The 21,566-nt window shown below is 41.4% G+C and overlaps 1 protein-coding gene and 1 long non-coding RNA gene across 3 annotated transcripts in view; one reads left to right on the top strand and one right to left on the bottom strand.

Annotated features, from left to right (window-relative positions):
* The window catches only part of CLMN (calmin), a 76,244-nt gene that overhangs the window by 52,199 nt on the left and 2,479 nt on the right, over nt 1–21,566 (bottom strand). The gene's annotated exons all lie outside the window — the stretch shown is intronic.
* On the top strand, nt 10,971–20,520 carry LOC139796988 (uncharacterized). Its single transcript, XR_011726234.1, has 2 exons — nt 10,971–11,311; nt 14,145–20,520. It is a non-coding gene; the product is annotated as an uncharacterized lncRNA (long non-coding RNA).

Genomic DNA, 21,566 nt, shown 5'->3' with positions numbered 1-21,566 from the left:
GGCTGCACGATAAGAGATTACAGACTCAAGATAGAAATGAGTTTGCTGGAAGATTTCCTGGCAATTTCAGATAATCTACCCTGACAACATTTCCTGCCTTGAAATAAAAAACATCCAGCTCTAGGCATCCCTGGTTGTGTTCCTCTGTATATCCCAGTGCAAGGTGAGCCATGCATGAGCTGGTCAGTCAGTCAGGTCCTAGTTTAACCCTCAGTTGGGTTACAAGTTGGCAAACTGGTGAAGGGCCAGGGTGACAGGGGGAGAAGAAGCTACTTGTCAGTTCTGGAAACATGGCTTTGTGGCTTTAATGGGGTCAGTAAGGAGGTACATGGGATGAGGCATTGTGCCTGGTCAACACTTTAGCCAAAGGCATATCCAACCCATGAGTACCCTCCCCACAGGTTACAACTCAAAATACAAAGCCTTGCAAAGCAATATTGTTAGAAATTTACCTACTCCAGTGCTTCACCCTGTAAAAGCACATAACTGTTGCAGGTTTAAATGCATCAGGCTTGTAGACTTATACTGAAGTGCTCCTAACATCTGGTTAACCAAGCTGCAAAACCCTCATGTGGTTTACTGAGCATTCTTCCGAACAGTGACAAGGCTGGATCAGAACTAAATGTCCATCTGACCCAGAATCTCATGTGCTGATAGCATGTATTTGTCAATACACAGGACAAAGGACAAAAGCAACCAGTTCTGAGTTGAATTTCACATTATGAAACACCAGGAAAGTCAAAATGTCCAAACCCTGTGTCAGTGATGCATCTGCCCTGCAAGGCCCAGGCATTGCCCGTTTCTCTTAACTCCACTCCCTCTTGCTGACTACCATTGTATTCCTTGATTGTTTTTTTTCCCCACAGTCTAACCCACATTTATATTTGATCAAATAGGCAGCCTTCAGCAAGAGAGAAACTTGTCCCTTGACCCACAGGAGCATTTCTCAAGTTCTCCAGCTCCGCTTCACTGAGCAGGCACTGAGGTTCCCCACTGGGGCTGGAACTGGGACTCAGGTTAATCACCCAGTTTCCCACGCCATTCCAGCACACCTCTGGCTTCATCATGTATCACCTTTACTAGTGGGGCTGAGTAGATTTAGATCCCTGCATTATAACTTCTTGTGTATGGTTCATGTGGCTGCCCCCCCCAAAAAAAAAAGTCTAATAATTATTATTCTGGAGCCCAAACCAGGCATTCACATTCTTGGGATGGTGGATAAGCTCAGAGATCTTATTTTATCTCTGTTTCCTCTAAACTCTTATTTCCACAATCTCAAGTTCAGGAGTCTTTTATTAGGAAAAGGCTAGTCCCTTACAGTCACCCTGAGAGGCTTAAACAGACTCAAAACAGAATTCAGTTACTTTTGTCACCAACATTTCACAGCAAACAGAAGCTTCACTACACACAGGATTTGCAATACATTATTCAGACATTTTGATTCTTTTTGCAACAGAGGAACCGCCTACTTGTGATTTAGATTTTCAGTGTAGCCCTGGGTAAAACATTTAAACTTTTTACAGTCCCTCTATTCTGCTGATCTTGCAAGGAACATCCTTTACCTGTTACTTACACCATGTGGAAAACATCAACAAAGCTCCCTTTTTGTACTTTTTGCCCTCCCCCATGACACTTATGGAGATCCTGAAAACTCCTAACAGTCCTTGGACTTCACTGCCCCAGGTGCCCAGCTCCCAGGAGCTGGAGAAGGCTGAGACGAAAGCGTCCTCCAGGGTGCAGGAAATCAGGAATTTCCCTTTAGGGTTCGGCTGCAGAGAATTACCTGGTTGCTTAGAAACGTAAGATTAACTACAGCTCAGTTTTCCCTTTCCTTCACACATGCACTTCAGAAGAGGCCACAAATTGCCTACTTGGGAGGCTCAGGACAGAGCATCTGCGGGGCCAGACGTGGGGTCACTGCTTCGGGTCAGGCAGGGTGCAGGGGGGAGGATGATTGCTCTGCTCTGCTTCCCCCTGCCCGGGCTGCCTCGACTCCCTTCAGTTTGCAATGAAAAGTTTCCCCTGGCAGAGTTTCAGCCGCCAGAACAAGAGTCAGTGTTGCAGCTCCACAGGCCAAGCACCCGTGCCAGGATTTCAGCTGGGATGACAGTAAATTGAGGAAATGCACCTCGGGCAAAGGAACCAAGAATCTGAAAAGAACAAGCAGCTGATATTTAAAGCAGATGATTTTTTAAGCAAAAATTACATTATTGTTTGCATCTCTCAGCAATGTGAACTGCCAAAACATCAGTGATCAGCAGCAATAATCACTGCTACAACTACCTGGCTGTGTCTCCTGTACCAAGAGAAAGATTGATGAGAAAGAGACCAAACTACTGCTTTGCTTACCCACCTTCATATAACACGGAAGCAGGAAAAAATGAACTAGATAAAACCAGATGTGGACTTAATCTCACACAGTTCACTACCAAACCAGTTTAACATGAAAAAGCACCGTCACTACTGCAAACATGAGAGCATAACCTATGCTCATGAGCTTTGATGAAGTGCCTGCAAAAAGAATGCCCCCTAAGCCTGATGTAACAGGTCAAAGGGCAGATGAACTGAGATCTGCCTATAAAGTACAAGAGTTTGGAAGAAGATGCCAAAAATTGTCCCTAATTTAAATGATTTTACATTTCACTCTGAAACATGGAGTGGAAGGGATATGCTGTGTAGTACATCCTTAATAACCTTGTGGACAAGAGCCAGCAGTGTGGTTATCATTATGCTGGATAGTTACTACATGCTGAGAGTTAATTATTAGCAGAGCTTAAAATCAAAGAGAGTTTGATCCAGACTGCATAGGTATACATACACACACATAGCTACTACCCTGAAGCACTTCCAGTCTCTTTCCAGACAAGTTCACCTTAGTTCAGACATGGACAACGTGGTACATCATGCTAAGGTAGAAGTGACAGAGAGATCATGGCCAGGTGGCTCTTGAAAAGAATTACAACCTACGTTACAGGTGTTGTGGGGCTTTCCACTGTTGTTTTGCACTTGGGTTGTTTGGCATTTTTTTGTAATACCACTTCAATTGTTGTTTAAACACAGTTAACATCACTATAACAAGAGTACTTTTTGAGTACTATTTAAGTTCTTAGACTCAAAAATTCCCTCTTTGACCTGGGAAAGTTGCTGTTTTTTCAAACAGGAAAAATTCAAGTTGCCTTTTGTGCCATACCACAAGGACATATTTGCAATCATCAGAGCTCTAATTGTTAGCAGTCATTTACTGATATTTGACTATTTCAGGCTGCTGAGATGGGGAAAAGGAGGACAAGAGAAAAAGGTAAGAACACAGAAAGAAAGCCAAGAACTGAAATCACCTAACAACTTTTTTTAGATTGACAAAGACTGGGATTTGGTCGAGTTATTTGTTCTTTTCAGCAAAATGAACACCTCAGACATACCCTGGTTTTGGGGTTTTTTCAGTTGTCCCATGAATTCAGCATTAACCTGACTGACTCAATTCTAACAAACACAGTTTTACCTGGGCATAAGCACTTGATATTCAATCTGCATTAGGACAGAAAGCGAAGAATGTGGTAAGAATACAAGGCTGAACTCAGAATATGCAGTTGCAGGGGGAAATCGACTCTTGTAGGTAACACTACAATCTTCACCCGGGGCAGGGCAGATGTGCAAACCTGGAGGTTTCCAAGGCAGGCTCGGCGAGCAAAGACCACATGCGATTAATAGATGGACCACACTCTTCTATAAACACCACAGAAAAACAAGGCAAGGAGTTTTCGCCGGCAAAACGCAATAAAAACGAGCGGCCGAGCTGCCTCAACAAGGCAGCATTTATGTGGGACAGGGGGGCCCGGCTGAGAACACTCTGCTCTTTTATTTGCTCTCATAATGTGTGTGGTGCATAAACACCGTCTGACGTGACCAAAGGCTCCCTGCGAGCCAGCAGGGCAACTTTCCTTTGGCAGAGAAGGATTAGTGTTTGCTGACTCTGTCAAAAGGAAATCGGGGCGACCTCCAACTCCCCCCTGTGTTTCTGCCATCCTGGTAGCAGCAGGGCTTAATACCGTAGCATGCAGTGTTTACATTGCTGGTCCCAAATCTTTTTCTGTGTCTGCACAGTTACAGTGGAAGCAGAAACTGAGCCTAATTCTCTCAAAGCAAATGAAAGTCCTTTCCTCTTCCAGGCATTTAGCATTTCACATTCTCACGTACTGCAAACAACCATCAAAGATAGGGAAAAAAAAAAAAAAAAAAAAAAAAATCACAGCTCCGGAAGAAGTCTGCACGATTAGCTGGGGGGAACCTGCTTCCAGACAGCTAGGGCTTTAAGAGAGAAAAATGCCACCCATTAAGCTAAAATTGTTAGGAGAGTCCAGGAGGTCTTAAGAGACAAGGCAGCTATGTTCAGGAATTGCATCCAACCACTGAAAAGAGCCACAGCTCAAGGTGTTTGTCATTAAGAGTCACAGCTACAAGCAAGGCACACTTTAATGAGGACTAAGTCAACACAAAGGACCCTCCAGGGCTATAATACCAGCAGTCACAGTGACTGCAGATAGGACTAGATTGCATTTTCATCAAGGAAACATTTGCCAAAATAGTTTTGAAGTGAGAAGGCCAAACAACCTCCCTACTGTTTACACCAACGCTCTCCCAAACCTGTTCATTTTACTAATAACATTAGTAAATTGCATCTTGCTTTACTAAATTAAAACACATTTCCACTTTGCTCTGCTAGCCATCACAAGGACAGAAAAGGTGAATTCAACACTGTGGCTGCTCCTGGGAACATCTGATCCTGGCACAATGTTGAGAGCCTGGAGAAGGCTTGGGAAACACCCGGGCATCTCCCAGCCATCACTGGTGTCCCCTCCCTGAAGTTTTTCTCAAGTGCTTTCCATACATAAGTAAACTAAGCCAGGATGAACTTCAAATAGGCCTTGCCCTACACAGTCAAATGAACTAGGGAAAATATATGTATGATTTGTAATATTTACATTTCAAGCACTGAAACTTCTTGTTTTGGTGCTTTATATATGCTGGGATTACTAATAAGCCTGCAAGCTGGATTGGCACATTTTATACACTGCTTTTTAACATGAGAGCTGCTGGGTGACTGCTCAGGGACCAAGCAGACACTGGAAAAAAACAGGTTATAGCAGCATAGCTAAACAACATTCCCCTACCTTCTAATTTAGTTTGATACATTCATTTGCTATCTATGAAGACCAAAATCTCACATTTCACAACTGCAGGAAAGCTAGGCCACATCTGTGGTTTTTTGATTATTTGTCATTCTCAGTCAGTCCCTGCTGTAATGTTATTTACATTATTTTACATTTACATTATTTACAGTCAAGCTGTTGGAGCAATGATACATTTTCAAGGCATTACTCTGTACATATGAAAGAACATACTTTTTTCTCAAAAATCAGAGGAAAAAAAGCAACATATAAAAGGCAATAATCTGAATTTATTGAAATCAACCTTGAATTTGTTTGTTTCATAGTTTGCCATCTGGAAATAGGAGCACTCGTACTAGGCTAACTTTGCTGATTTATGTTACACAGATAAGCACACCACACAAAAAAAGTCTGAGGTGAGGTAGTAGCTTTTATTAGGCTAACAAACATGAGCTGGAAAAACAACAAAGCAATTTATCAGCCAGCCTAATAAAAGACATTACCTCTCCCTACAAACTTTGCCTTGCTTGCATCACGGCAGCCACATTGCTACCAAAGTTTTTCCCATCTTAATATTTAAATTTACATTTACTGGAAGTGAATGACTTATGTATCTAAACACGATTTTCAGTGCAGAAGAGCAAAGAAAGCCCAGGAACACTGGTACTGGAAACAAAGCTTGTATAATTTTATCGGGATGGTTAGATCTGCAAGTTCCTCCACCCCCACATGCTGCAATCCCCAGCATCCATGGAGAAACCCCAGCAGCAAAATCAGGGACTTTGGGACCAAATTACTTCCCAACTGACATTGCCCAAAATTACCATCACTAGTGTGGGTGGGTCTGCATCCCAAATAACTGATCTGAGCCAAGCTGGCTCTCCTGCAGGATTCCTCAGGGACCCATGAGAGGTGGCAGCAGCAGCAGCAAGCTCCTGAAGTGGTTGAAAGCCATTTCTCATTCCACCCTCACTGTCGCAGCACTGAATTAGGAAAGCATTTTCCCTGAGGTTGGAGGAGTAATTGTACCCCATGAATCAGCAGATGAACAGGTAATGTATAGCCATGGGGCAGTGTAGGGATACCCAGGAGAGTTTAGGGAAGCAGAAGTTTCCCTAGAGAAACCTTATGTCTGGAGCTGCTTCCAGGAACCAAGCACAGTAAAGGTACATAGCCCTGCCTCATCAACTGCACAGTAAACATACACTACACCCTCCCCAGCCATGTGGCCTTTTTTTAACACCCTTGTTATTAAGAAGAGCTCAGGCATCCCTGGTGTGCTTCTCATTGGGACAGAAATGCAGGAAAATACTCATTAATTTCCTCCTTACCCTACTTTGCCATCCACTGCCCGTGGCTCTCAGAAGCCCAGCTCCAGCATTGGTCCTGGGACCCTGAAGGTCAGGGTCCTCTCCTGTGCCACCCTCACCACTTGTCCTGCATCCACCTCTGCTGAGGGGACTTTGGTCAACTTCAAAGGAGCACCAATAGACTCACCCCACTAACAGCTTGTCTCATGGAGAACACCAGCAGAGGTAACCCTCCTCTGGAAAAAAGCATCCTTAATTCAGTCTACACTTAACTATAAAGAAGCTGAGGTACAGTCATCTTATTTCTGCAGAGGAACCACCACACCAGAGTAGTTTAGTTAATCAAATTCCAGGAAAGTTAATCCAAACTAGCATTTGAGTGTACTCACATAGACACACTCTACATTATTCCTTAGCTACTACCAAAGTGCAGTGGCCAGGTTCATTGCTCTATGATACTGCAAATAAATGCTAAATCTGTGTTTTAATAGTATCAGGCAGGCAACAGCTGTTGCTGCTGAATGCCCAGCAGATTGCTATTGCTCTCAGGACTCTCATCAAGGAAGGCACTGAACAGCTTAAAGCATTTTCTTTCACAAACACCACTTGAAAAAAAAAAAGAAAAGGGAAGTTGTTACGTTGCAAAGAGATGAGGAAAAGGCTGTCTTATTCCCCTGCTCTGGGCACTAGGCTGTTGAATTTTTGCATGAAGGGAAAATAAGACATTACACCATCTTCTGAAAGAGCATGTTACAGAAATGGAAGGCAGGATACAGAATTAAATGCATAATTCATGGTTTGTGAGAGCCTTGAGGCAAGACCTTTCAGACTTGCTAATTGCTTTACTGAAAAATAGGCAAGAAGCCATAATAATGCCTCCTACACCTAGGCAAATACACGCATGAAGCTGCTGTAATATCTACCCAGGGGCTTCCACATCACCCCTGTTGCACAGATGTGCTGCTGGCCAGCCTGACAGCATGCCAGTCAAGGACAAGTACACAGGATATCAGGCTGATCTGAGGATCTGGATCTAATTGTGGTATGTATTTGTGTATATTCAGGTTTTTGGATTACAGGCAGATGCAAGCTGTGGCCTCTGGAGGACACTCACTGAGTGCCCAGAGCCTCAGCATACAGCTCCATGCACAGGAGAGTGGTGGAGATGAGCAGCTTCTCCACTGCAGCAGCCTGATTTAGCCCCACTGAGCTCAATGGCAAAAAATGCAGTGGGTGCCATGTCCCAGCTGCAGGCAAGGATATTAATACAACAAGAAGGGAGGATGAAGGCAAGCTCAACAGCCTTAAAGAGGCTTCAGCATGTGCATAATTTGTTATATCTAAGTCATGAAAACCTCTGTCATTCCAGCGGGCAAAATCATGGGCTTTTATCTACCTACATATTCACGTCTCTCCTATTCACATTCTCTGCTTTCAGGAAACACTATTCCAGCCAATTCTCTGCTAATATCCTGCAGACTGCCGCCAGCCACTGCTGCTTCTACTTTGTCAGACCCCACCACAAGTTAGCCTCAAGGAGCTAAGAAAGCCTTCTCCATTGCTGTTACCAATTTGTTACTGCACGCAGTTAGGTCATTCACTGTGTCTTAAGAGAGATGGAATTGCCTATAAAGCACCTATAAAGCAAAGGGATCAGCCACCTTCCTGCTCCTCCAGCTTCCCTGGCTCCAGCCCCTTTGGAGCAGTCTTCCTCTTGTTGTCCAGTTGTAACCACCTTCCCCAGCAGTGTCCTTAGAGAAGTCTAACCCCTCGACTGATACTCTGCATCTCTTACCACACAACAGCAGAAATAAGCCTTTTTAAGCCCTTGCCTTCCCTTTTGGTATTATTTTCTGATATATCAAAATTGCACTAAAAACTCACTAAGAAAATGTGGATCAGTATCTTTCACAAAGCAATCTATCGTCACAAGCCTGCAGAAGAAAAACGACTGGAAGTGCAAGAAAACAGAATTTGTCTCTTAACTGTACTGTGCTACATCATACTATGCTCATAAATTTACTGAAACATATTAAATTTTTACTGCTAGTGCACTTATTTATTTAGAGATATTCTGTCTATTTCGCAGGGTCAAGAATATGAAAAAGTAGAAGGACTCAAGAGAGATGAAGCAAAAATAAGAAGGTTAAAGAGCCCTGGGTTTGATGGGCTTCATCTGGAAAGCATCAGTACTGTCTGAATGAAACTCTGCAATATGAATGAAGTTTCCAATTATATGACAGTGGAATAATGTTTCAGAGCAAATAGTATATTTCAAATCTTTTTTGTGGTATTTCAAATCACATCATGGTGAAGAGACACACTGCTTTCTAACACCTTCTATGTAAGAAATTTAACTACGTTCTGAAAACACAAAAGGTCTGACAATGAAGGCAGAAGAATTTAAAGAGCCACTCAAAAACCAGTGAAGCACAATGAAGCTGAGGATGCCTAGACTCAGACCAGACTCAAAATGCCAGCTTCTGTCTCTGAAGATAAATAACCTCTAGGCTACTTTATAACTTCAGGGCAACACAACTCAAACCACACTATGACTGACTCAATGGGCAACTCCTACCTACACCATTTTAAATCCACCTATACCATCTAACTCTAGCAATGTTACTGTCCCTTTTCATGATCTCTGTTGTAGGTTTTGACATCTACAAGGGGCATACAAGGAATTCACAGTTTCCCAAAGACCAGGAGCTTGCAGCTGAAAAAAAACAAATTAAAGCCAAAGCTTGGGAAAGGGAAAGTGAGAACATCAGAAAAATCTCACTTAATCTTGTGAGTTCCACCTTAATAAATTTTGATAGCTCCCACATTGGAAGCAAGGTAAATAACCATTAGCAGAAAGTACTGTTTGGTGTAGTTTTATTTTGTTCCGTGACCTACCCATTTGGTCCAAGAGAGGGAAGTCATTAAAAGCAGAACGAGTCCATTGCAATCGCAACACAAAGGGCAGTCTTTCACTCCATACAGAGAAAACTAGCACAGATGGTGAATCAACATTTTGCAGGAAAATCCATGTGCTTCCACATTAATGAGACACGGGTTAGAAGAACACAGTATTATACACTGTCGTCATTATGTCAGAAGTGATTTGTTGTCCGAGCTTACGTATCCAGATGGTACCAAAAATACACTGAACTTTCTATAAGCACAAAGCTTTCACTATAATTAAAAAATGGTTTCAGAAAATATTCTGGTTTCTCTGAGTATTCCCAGTTTGCTTTTAACTGCTGAACATTTTGCTTGCAGTGGTTTAAAAAGAGGATGAACACACATTCCAAACCCTCAAAAGGCAGACCTGGGGAGCAATAATGCAGGAGAGGGGACCTGTACAGGACCACTGGACCCCCAAAGTGTAAAGCAGAAGGAACTGGGTGCTTCCCAGTTATATGGGGAGCAGGTAAGCTGTATGGTGTTTCCCTGAGGGATAAACTAGCAAGGTCTTCAGAAAAGACCTTTGTCTCTGGCAGTCATGTCCACAGACCTGCATGCAGGATGGCACTCAAAATTGAGAAACTACGTGAGCCGTGTTCATAGAGTTAAAAATAGCTCAATCTATGAGCAGTAGCTGCTTCTGATTCACATCAGGTTTAACCCCCTCCCCCTGTGATGGGGTTTTTCCACACTGTAGCCAAAGCAATTGGGCTTTATAACTAAGTCCCATTACTAACACACTTTCATTTATGATAAGAGCCTCAAAAATCTTCATAAAAAGCTTGCAGTGAAATAATTGCTTTCTTTTCACTTCATCCTAGCAGACTCCCACAGGTTTTACTGTATTTTTTCTCTTCAAAGTAAATTATACAGCCTCTCTGTAAAGGCTCAGCTTTGAAAAAGCAGCCTAAAAAATACCAGGCTAAATCTGACATGTTTTTCCTTATGTTTCAAAGCCAGGGAAGGGTTTTTCTGGAAGATGACACCTTTTCTGCTTAAGTAGATTGAAAATCTGCTGCAGAAAACAAACAAGCAAACAAAAAGAAAAAACCTCCAAAAAAAGCAACACACCAAGGAAAAAGAAAAAAGAAAGAAAGAAAGAAAGAAACTTCTGGGAGCATATGTGGGTGGCAGGATTCAGTCTTAAATCTGACATGTTTGTCAGGACTTCTCCACAAACATGCCTATAAGGAATCTGTTTTCCCCTTTGCATTGCTATAGGTTTGTACTGTTCTCTAATGATACCCCTTCCAGCCAGTCTGCACAATGTCCAAAAACCTAACAGGTTAACAAAGCAGGAAAAGCTGATGACTTTTTTTCATCAATACATTTGCCTTTCTAAGTGCCTCAGACAAATTAATCTTGAAATTAAAAATCGTATCATCAACCATGCAACAGACAATGTGGTTCAAAGAGAGATTTACAGCCCTGTAACTAGGGAGCAGGCAGAGGAGGCGGCTGCTCAGCTGATGGATATAAATAGTAAAATCCTAGTCAACAGGATATTATTGTTCTTTGGGGTTCCTAAAGAAGCCTTAAGCAATGGATCAGCTCCTACGTGCATGCTGATTGCAAACCAGTGCCTGTGCGCAGTGGGGAGGCTCTGCCCAGGGGAGACTCGAGGCTATTTCAGGAGCTACCAGGTCTCAGCACTGCCCATGCTCCAGTTGAAGAAAAGACTGAGAAAGTGGGAGGAAAGGGCTCAGAAAAGCACCTGTCATCTGTTCATTCCTTTACTTATTAATAACTCAACCCTACGAATCATGAGACTAATCAGCAATGTGTTCCTCTGAAGCCAAGCCTAGATGAAAATGACCAGACAAATGTGAAAGAGCTTGTGAAGCTGGGAAAAGAAAACCAAGAAGAAAAAGCATCTTCCAGGAGCAGGTCAGAATGGCTTATTTATCAATCTATAACTCCACAGACACCAGCTAAAACTGGCTTCAGGTCAAGGCAGCCTACACTCTCAGGTATCGCAGAGCTTCCATTATAAACCACATTTCAAGGTGAGGCAATTAAATGCTTCATTCCTGTATGACCTTTGCAGAAAGGAAAAATGGAATCTGATTGCTCTCCTATTTCTAATTTTGTTTCTGTTAACTCTCTCACTTCCTTCTCTTGCAGGATATATCTTTATATTAATCCAGGGCAGACAGACATCTTTAGATAGATCTCTCTACATTCATGCAGGATTAAAGTGTTTCATCCGTGCCCTAAGCAAACACTCCTTTGGTCTTCCTCTCTACCCTGCTGTGCTCATTCAGATCCATGCACTAGAGAGACAGGGTTTCAGGACAGTGAACACAGCATTGCTCTCTGTTAAAATAACATCTGGATGATTCTGAGAACTGAAGTGGAGAGTATGACCTGACAGCAAGTTCAGCCTGGGATAAAACTAAATCTGATTAATTTATACATGCAAAGGGAAAGCTTTTATTACCATACATTCCTCAAAGAAAACAAATTACCGTTCCTGGACATGTTCATCATCAATTACCCTCTTCCAGCAGTAAGCTTTCTTCCTTCCCCAGCTCCCCTTTGTCTCCTTTCTAGCAACATAAACTCAGACCAAAGCAAACAAAACTCCTGGAACCAACTCGGTGAACTTAAGAACTGAAAGCATTGCAGGATAAAGCAGAGGAAGCATAGCTGATTTGGATCTTGACTGGGGTAAATCCAAAGCACTTGGAGAAAAAAAATACATGAAAATAATAAATGGTAACTCATAAAGATGATCAACATGAGACTTCAAGAAATACATCTTCACAAATAGGGAAAAGTAGAAGAAAGCACATTGATTCCATTCCATAAGCATTTTGTTCTTCTTGCATTAAGAAAACACCCTAAGCCAAGCCAAAATGAAATCTGGTTGCACTCAGCCTTCACACCAACTCCTGTGCACTGGAGAGAACATCCACAAGCACAAGCAAACCCAGAAGGAAACTGGTTGCCACCAAACATGGTGACACCAAATGCTGGGAAGAAAGAAGGGTTTGTAGCTTCTTTCCAATTTGTGAAAGTTTATGATAAACAAGGCAGCACACATACCCTAGGATTCATGTGAATTGTTAAGATGCCATTGTTAGCTTCTGCTGTCTGATGGTGAAGGAGAGAAAAAGGAGTGAAGAACTTGGTCAGGTAACTACAATGGTCACTTTGGAAAAAGAAGACCAAGGTTCAAGGCCTACTCCACCAAACCTTTCCACATCTGCAAACAGAACAGGATGTCACTAGGATGTCTGGGCAGTTTTGAAATACTCTCTAGCTTTCATCTGCCTTTGATTCCCAGCACTAACATGGGGGTGCACCTAGAGAAATACATCAAGTCCATGAGACACAAACATTAATAAAATAAATTCCTGCTAGAATGTCTTAAGAACAAATTTCAATTTTAGTCAAGACAAATGCAAAGCAGGGGGATAGAAGGCCTACAGGCATCAATATTATCTGAGTAGCAAAAGTCAAGCTTGAACTCTTTCTGTAAAACCACAGCTATTAAATGCTATTTCCACATCTGTAGCAGCCCCAGCCTTATGTAAGAATGCAGCGTGCAAGAACATACAGGTGTAGCAGGACTGGCAAACCCAAATACAGTGGGCAGCTCACGCTGATCTTCTTGTCACATGGTTTGCACATTAAACTGTGTTTTCCATGCAGCTCCTGAGAGACAGCCTGTGTTTAGAACCCAAAACTGATCGTTAGTGTGATAAGTGAAACAAGTGGAAACTCTGGCTCATAGAGACCAAACTGCAGCAGCTCTGCAGTCAGTCACCCTTTGTAAGTTTTGGTTCATTAGTGAAATTACAATATAGGAGGTCAAGTGAACATTTAGTTCCTAATTAAGTGCCTGAATGACAAAACTGGCTACTGGCCTGAGGGATGAAACATAAATGTCTTAATCCCAGCTTGCTGTAGGCATCCAGACCACCTCTGCAACTGGCTTTCCCCATCAGTCTCAGCAAAAAGTGAACTCAATATGCATGAAAAAATTTGCTCTAGAGCCAGATGAGGGATAGATAATGAAAAAATGCTTAAACGTTTCCCCATACAAATTAAAAGAAGTCAAGGATTTGAAAAATACCCAAGATCAGAACAAAAACTTAATATACTGGATGTGTTACTTAGTTGCAAGCAAGTCTTGAGAGATGGGTATCAGCTTTCCAGATCCCCCCAGCTACACCTGGATCTTGCAGCATCCAGAGATGGCCCCTCTCCCTGGCATCCAGGACTGGATGGGGTGGGAAGCATGTGTGGCCTGTCTCCTGCAGACAGGGGCTACCATCACCATGGCCTCAGCCACTTCCTGACTTCAGAGTAGCCACACTGCTGTGACCTCCAGATTCTTAAATTAAACTCCATCATGAGTGATACTGTCAACTGCAACATTACAGATGAAGGATTTTATGATGTCCCTGAGCTGTATTAGCAAGCAAAACATGGTGCTTCCTCTTGATACACACAGTTTTTGAAGACAATTACATTTCTTTTCTTTGATCTTTCTGATAAACACACAGTGTTTTGAAGTTTTGAAAGGCCAACAATAAATACATCAAAAATACCATCTACCTTCAAAAGAAGAAGTGCAGCTTAGTCAGCAAAATTTCATACTCTGTCTTTTCTTAGCCAAGGTCAATAAGTGTATTAACTTCTGGAAGAAGGCTGAGTACAAGTTCTTTTTAACTAACATTAGGTTCCTTTAAATCTTTTATCTTTGTAACAGGCAGAAATGGAAAACCTAACCCAAGCACCTCTGTAACTTCAAACCTTTAACCAGAGAGATCTTTTTTAAAGAGAGAGACAAAAACCAAAGAAGAGACCAAAACTCCCCATGAGAGTAACAGAAACTAAATGCTGTTCTGTGGCATTAATCAACAGAGAAAGCCCTACCTGGAACTAAGAAAAAAGACCAGGACCAAATGCTTCCCTGCTAGGTTGAACAGTAACTGCTGGAATCGCTCAGGATTTGTAACAGACACAGGCCTATGCTGTAACTTGTCAAAAAAAGAAAATCAATGGCAATTTTGCCTCTGAAAGCTCATCTTCTCATTTTGGCAGAACTTCATGATTCACCAAATTTAAGCTCCACATGATGGTGCTCACCACAGTCCCTCCTGTGCTACCCTTAGGGCTCCAAAGACCGAGCAGCCAGGATCAGGTGCTCCACTTTTCCATGGACTTGCCCACTTCTTTTTGCGTGGTTACTCTCCCCTGGCAAACAGCTTGGACAGATTTATGTTTCTTCCCTTACATACATCCAAGACAGTAAGTCTGAAGTGGACATTTCAAACTATGTTATTTATAAATACTGTATCTTTATTAAGTTATAGCTGTAGTTCATGTTTATCACGAACATCAGTAAGAGCTAGAAAGCTTTAATGACATGTCCAGACACAGTCATATGAAGGATCAGTTTTTAACAAAATTATCTTTATTGGCATTGCTCTCGTTTGTCACAGTGCCAGGACTCTCTTGCCCTTCCCATTTTTCACTGAGCCAAGAAGAATATAATCAGCCCTTAGTAGTGAACTACTCTGAATGCACACACAAACACCTATTGATAGACATTAGGGGGGCTCTCTACAAAGACAAAAACAGAAAGGCAAAGTACTTCTGACTGTAAGTGCACAAGAGAGGGACAGCCCATGCTGCAACCAGCCCCGGTGCTGTGGTAACAACTCGGCTTCAGCCAGAGTCCCTTGCAGGGGCAGGTTCAGGCTGAGCTATGGCTCCCACAACATGTGAATAAACACCTGGATACCTGACCAGCAAGAGATTTTTTAAAATTTCTTTAAGAAAACATAGGAAAAACAGGCTGAAAGAACTAAAATGCATCTTACCATAAGCACTCAAGAATTATGAGGCACTAGCAAATTAGTACACATGAAAGACCTTTCACAGGTTTCAGAAGTACTAACAAATTAATTACCCCCAGGGATAAGTCCAGAACAGTAAAACCTGCCATGTTACCATTGATAGGGATGGTAAACTGTTTGGGGAAGGAAAACTGTATCTAGTCAGTTTATTTGAAGGTAGTTTCTCCCCTGTAAATACTTTCTTCCTGGTACAACATACAAAATGTGTTCTTTTAAGGGCTCTTTTAATCTGGAGACTGCAACTGCTGTGGACAACTGCTTGAAAGAGCTTCAGATCCTTGAAGGGCCAGTCCCAAATGCAATACTAAAATCTGGGTATGTAGGTCTGGCTACAGCACGTAGAAACTGCCCTGGGGGTCCCAGTATAAGAACAGGAGCATGATGGCATAAACCATGATGGAGGCTAATTAGACATTTGTGACTTCACAACCAGGAAATTACAACAGCCTCTAACACAACCCAAACATGAAACAGAAAACTGGGAAGTCCAGATTCTGAAAAAGCCATAAAACCAGCAACATAGAAAAGAGGAATATTATTTACTGCCTTCAAACAAAAATTGTTCTTCTACTTAAAATCCCTGTACACATGGACGCTCTGGTGGCACAACCTGATCTAGCTGAGCCTTTTGTTGGGTATGTATAGAGCATCCCCTCCTTCAGCAGGGATTTGGATGGACTCGGATGTATGGAACATCACCTGAATGAACAAGGCAGCCCTGAATGATCTGCATTGCAGGGCTGGGGTCTGGCTGGGGTGTAAATCTAACCATGCCACTAAATGACCACATTTACCTGGTCTGGGACACTGTGCAAGAACAGAGGTTTCCTTGCCCAGCTTGGGACACCACAAAATGCACTCATCCCCAGTCTTAGGATAGGATGATGCCCCAAAGGGATACATGCACTAAAAGACAACAAGGACTGCAGTATAATTGCTGCTATTTGAAATTATTCCAGTGACACATATTTTGGAGAGCATTTATTTTGTAAACAGCCAGAATCATACTACCAAAACAGACGTGCATTAAAGTTTCTATAATGAAGCAATAAAAAAACCCACTGGTCTAGAAAAGGTCTAACTTCTGACTAGGAACAGCAAAAGATGCTAACATTTAAAAAGTATAAAAAATACAATGTAATTATTAATAGATTCACTAGATCTGAATTACACTGCTATATACTGAGAAGTAACTTTCAAGATACTACAGCATAAAATATGTTTTTAAGTCTGACTTCATGGAAAATAAGTAATAGAATCCCTCAAAGTACCATACTATTTCAACAAATAGGTCCTGATTAATTCAATTAAGTAATAAGCATACAGATGAGTGTTATCTTTTTAGGTTTTTTTGATAATATCTTTTCAGATTCAGTGAGATCTCTGGTTTTAGAAAGAAATCCTCTCTGCTTGCAGGTTACATGTCCACAGGCATTCACTCTGTGGACATCCAGGCTGTTGCTATGAGGAGTCTCCTACTTAAAAGATGATGAATTGAACTTGTTTGTGGCTACGAAGCCTCTAACTACAGCTGAAACACAGCTCTTTGCATAGAAATATGCAGCAATTATAATGAAGCAAAAACCATCTTGCAATCTTCCACCTACATTCCCTGTATTTAACTGGCTGGGGAAAGAAAAATAGAATAGCAGTTAAAGAGACATGTAGAAAAAGACACTAAAAGATGCTGTGATGCCTTTCACCACCCCAGCAGTGACACAGATGTGACTGCTTATCTGGTAATTTCTTCTCCTCAGTACAAAAGTTTGAGTATCCTTTTGACTTTTACATGACAAAACAGATAACATTTGCCTCTTCCCCTTTAAACTTATGCCCTTAACAATCATTCTGCAATAACAGCCAGTTTAAACAGCACAGGGCATAAACAAATAATGTTTAAATGGACAATGACAAGCCAAAATGCCCAAGGTTGCTTCTTCTAGTCTAACAGAAAGCTGTTTTTAAAACAGAAAAAGAAAACAGTAATTCCTTTGTAACGTTTTCAAAGTGAATGCTACAAATATTTCAGTATGCAAGTGACATAACCTTCAAATTGTCTTTAGGAGAAAGAAATTTGTTTAAATTTCTGGCCAAGCTGAGTGAAAAAGAAAAAAAACAACAGGAGAAACTATGAGAATCACATTCTATTTTTAAATAGACATTAGTTTTGACCCAGTGCCCTGAAGACTACAACTTTTAAACTAATGCTATTCAACTTCAGGCACACAATACAGTCTGAGATGTCACCAGCTCTAACACCAAGGCTGCTCAGTGCTCAAGCAGCTCACCAAGAAGGAAAGAGCTGATGCTGGGAACTGACAGTAGATCAACCCCATGCCTCAAGTCAGGTCTGTGCTTGGATGCCAAACACAAACAGTATCTTAGGACAAAGTGTTAATACTTGGGTGTAAGAATTCATTTGACTACAAAGCTACTGGGCATGATTTGAATTTGGTGCAATTTCATCCGTGCAATGGGACGGAGAGACCAGACTCCTAATTTGTTAGAGAAATTAGACACTGACCTTGTTAAAACTGCATGCTGAAACATGCAATCTGGGCTTTGTCTTACCTCTTCCTGCTCCTTTAATTCACTGCCAGAATTTCTTACACCTGGAGCAGGAAATTCTTCCTTCCATTGCTGACCAATAATATCAGAGATGAGAGGGCCCTTACACAGACCATTCCTACCCAAGACTTATGTTGGAAGCTTTATCTTTGCTTTCCCACACATGGATGTGAATCTTTAATTTGAGGATTGACACTTGTAACTCTCAGGCTTATTTTACTCCACTTTTACATAGAATAGCATAAACCAGTGGTTCTACAGGGCTTTGTCTAAGGATCTCCAGGCAATTTAATCTTTCTAAATGTCATCTTAACCTACAAGGAGCTCCACTGAAATGAACATGTCTACAGGCAGAATGAAATCCTGATGAATATGGGGACAAGTTATGGAAGAGCTTAAGTAATGAATAGTTACAGCATCTTACCCTTGTCAGAATGTATGATTACATTAAAAAAGGTTCCCTTCCATTCATAAAATTTCCATGTCTTTGAAAGTCATATCAAACTATAGCAAATTGGCTGACTGCTGCTGTACCTTGTAATTAATATAGAATAAATAACTGTAGCTCAGTTCAACAATCATAAAAATTATACTTCATATGTAAATCTTCATACATAAATGGATAAACAAAAATACAGAAAGAAAAATTTTCAAGAGTTCTTGACTGACTGTGAGCACCACCTGGCTTTGGACATCCATCCGAGATGAGTAAGCCCCCCAAGGTAAAGATATGTAGACACTCACACTGACAGAGAGTTACCTATTACTAGTTAAAGATCACTGTTACCTCTTAAGACATAGACTTCAGGACCTTTTACTTCAAAAATAGCTCAGGTTCATATAAGTTACAGCTACAGTTACCATTGTCTAAAGTTTACAGAAGTCTAGACCTGAAGCAGCCAAATGGGAAGGCAAGGAAAATGGGAGCACAGAGGGAGTTCATGACAAAGTGATTCACCAGTAAGTTCAAACTAGGGCACGGATGGGCAGCATGTTGAGATGGTATTTTCCAGTTTATTTCTTTCAGCCTGTCATCAGTTTTTTGCATTATTTTAATCAACACTACAGGATATTCCTGTGTAGCCCTCCAAATATGTTTGAAGGCCATACAGCTCTTAGTGGTGAAGGCCTGAGACTGAGGAAAGTATTTAAATCTACTGAAATCAAGGAATCTATGGATTTCTTTTGGTTCTGGATCAAACCTTGAGAGAACAGCAAGATGACAAGAAGCAGGACTTTGGGCTCCTTCTCTAGTCCTCTGATAGAAAAATGGTAAACTTCTAACATTCTAACCCTTGTATTCTATTATATAAGTATATACATATATATATATGGGTGTGTATATATATATATAACGTATATATAAAATTATTCATACCTTGAGCACTGGGCCCCTCACTGCAAGAAGGACATAGAGTTGCTGGAGCATGCCCAGAGAAGAGCACCCAAGCTGGTGAAGGGTCTAGAGAACAAGTCCTATGAGGAGAGGCTGAGGAAACTCCAATAGTTTAGTTTGGAAAAGAGAAGGCTGAGAGGAGACCTTATTGCTCTCTACAACTACCTAAAAGGAGGTAGTAAGGGAGGTGGATGCTGGCCTCTTCTTCCAAGTAAATAACCAGAGGACTAGAGGAAATGGCCTGAAGTTGCACCAGGAAGGTTTAGGTTAGATATTAGGAAGAATTTCTTTACTGAAAGAGTAGTTAGGCACTGGAAAAGGCTGCTCAGAGAGGTGGGGCAATCACCATCCCTGCAAGTATTCAGAAACCATGTAGATGTGGCACTTCAGGATAAGCTCTAGTGGGCATGGTGTTTTTTTCTGGCTTAATGGTTGGCCTCTGTGATCTTAGAGGTCTTTTCCAACCATGACAATTCTGTGATTCTGTGAGATATATTTATATATATATAAATGAACATTCAAACCATAATTATTTTTACATGGTGGTAAGAGCGCTTTTTTGCCAGACATGGACAACACATCTGACTGCACATTCATCTCCACATATTTCATCCCAAAGAATTTAAGGAAAGATATATACTACTAAATATACACTCAGAGTATTGCAAACCACAGGACAAAAATGTCATCTAGAAGTGACTAATTCCCACTGAGGATGTTGCCTCTTTCTAGCGAGTGCCACAGAAAGAAGCATATTTTTGATGCTCCTAAACCAAGCTTCCAGTAAGGAAGATTTTAAAATATTCTTATGTTCTAACAAAATGTTCCCACTGGTGGTGTAATGAAAGAAAGAGAAAAAAAAAAAAAAACCCAGCTCCTGGCAGGAAATTAATTATTGAGTATTCCACGGCTTGGTGAAGTGCTCCTACATTCTGCACAGGCTTTCCATTTTTCTCTTTCAGTATATGGAGATATTCACTATGGAGAATATAGAAATCGAACAAAGAGCACAAGAATATCCATTTATTAAACACATTTAAAAAATTAACAGATCTGAAGAACTCTGCATCACCACACCTGGCACTTTTTCCCTCTTTACATTTTCTACTCCTCTTCTCTATCAGATTGTCACTTTTGTTTCTGTTCTCCAAATGTCATGTGTCGAAAATGGAAGCAGTGCACCAGGCTTCTAGCACCACTTTCTTGCAATAGCCTAGAACTATCACTCTTTCACTGACAAAATAAAGTGGAAAAACTCAGACCTTGATGGAAAGAGAAAAATAAAAGCCTATCATGATATGTCTATGCCTAAATATTCAGATGTAATTTCACTTTTAAAACAATCCTTTCTTTTTTTGCCCTATGTCTAGTTAGTTTAGAAAATTTCATCCTTGGCTGTCAGTTTTAGTACCTTTGTGAAAAAGGTGAAAATACCACAATTGCCATAATTTCACTCATGAGTTACATGACAGAATATACAGTTCCTGAGGCTATTTCTGCACCCAGCACATGCAGCTAGAACTCTTGAATTTGGTCAGATAATACCACTGCAAGAGCATCCCCATGAAAGCAGGCAATTCCCAGTAACTGGTATCCTGGATCCTTCCTGAATGTGGAAATACCAATGTAGAGAGGCAAGATTCAACAGACTGCAACAGCACGTGCCATCTTCAAATAGTATTTTACATCAGCAATGCTCTGATGCTTAGCTAAGACATAGGAAGAACTTTTTAAGAGAAATGAATAATTTTAGTTTTTAAAAAAGGAGACAGAAAGGGTACAAAAAACTGCTACAGCAGATGGGTGCATGATGCCTGCAGCAGGCTGCTCAGGTGCTAGTGGTACCGTTTCTCATGGTCACACTTGGGATCTTCCATCAGCTGTTCAGCAGGATGGCTCAGAGACAGCGTGACAGTAATAACTCTATCAGCCTTCCACACCCCAAAGACTTCATATTTGGCTGGCTTTGTGCCTCATGCAATAAAAGGTGAGCAGTCTCCATCTCTGTTTACAGACATGCCAGTGTTGTTCTTACCTGTGAATATTTAGCTGCTGACTCCTGTCCTTTCCTTACAACATGGTCCCTCTTGGATCCATATTCATATCATGGGGTCTCCAGAGACCAGGAAGCACCTTCACATATGCAAAACATGCCATAGAAAAGAAGCAGTCTGGAATAGGCCAATTGACAGCTTCATAACACCTACCCCTAATCACAGCTGTCTTGTAAGAGAGAACTGCAGGACCAGAGTCCACATCAGCAGACAGGGACCCTCACCACCCAAAGTCCTTCCTGTGGCCCTGA

Source organism: Heliangelus exortis, chromosome 5 (assembly GCF_036169615.1).
Source record: "Heliangelus exortis chromosome 5, bHelExo1.hap1, whole genome shotgun sequence".
NCBI classification, from domain to species: Eukaryota; Metazoa; Chordata; class Aves; order Apodiformes; family Trochilidae; genus Heliangelus; species Heliangelus exortis.
This window is presented reverse-complemented; position numbering and strand designations above follow the sequence as displayed.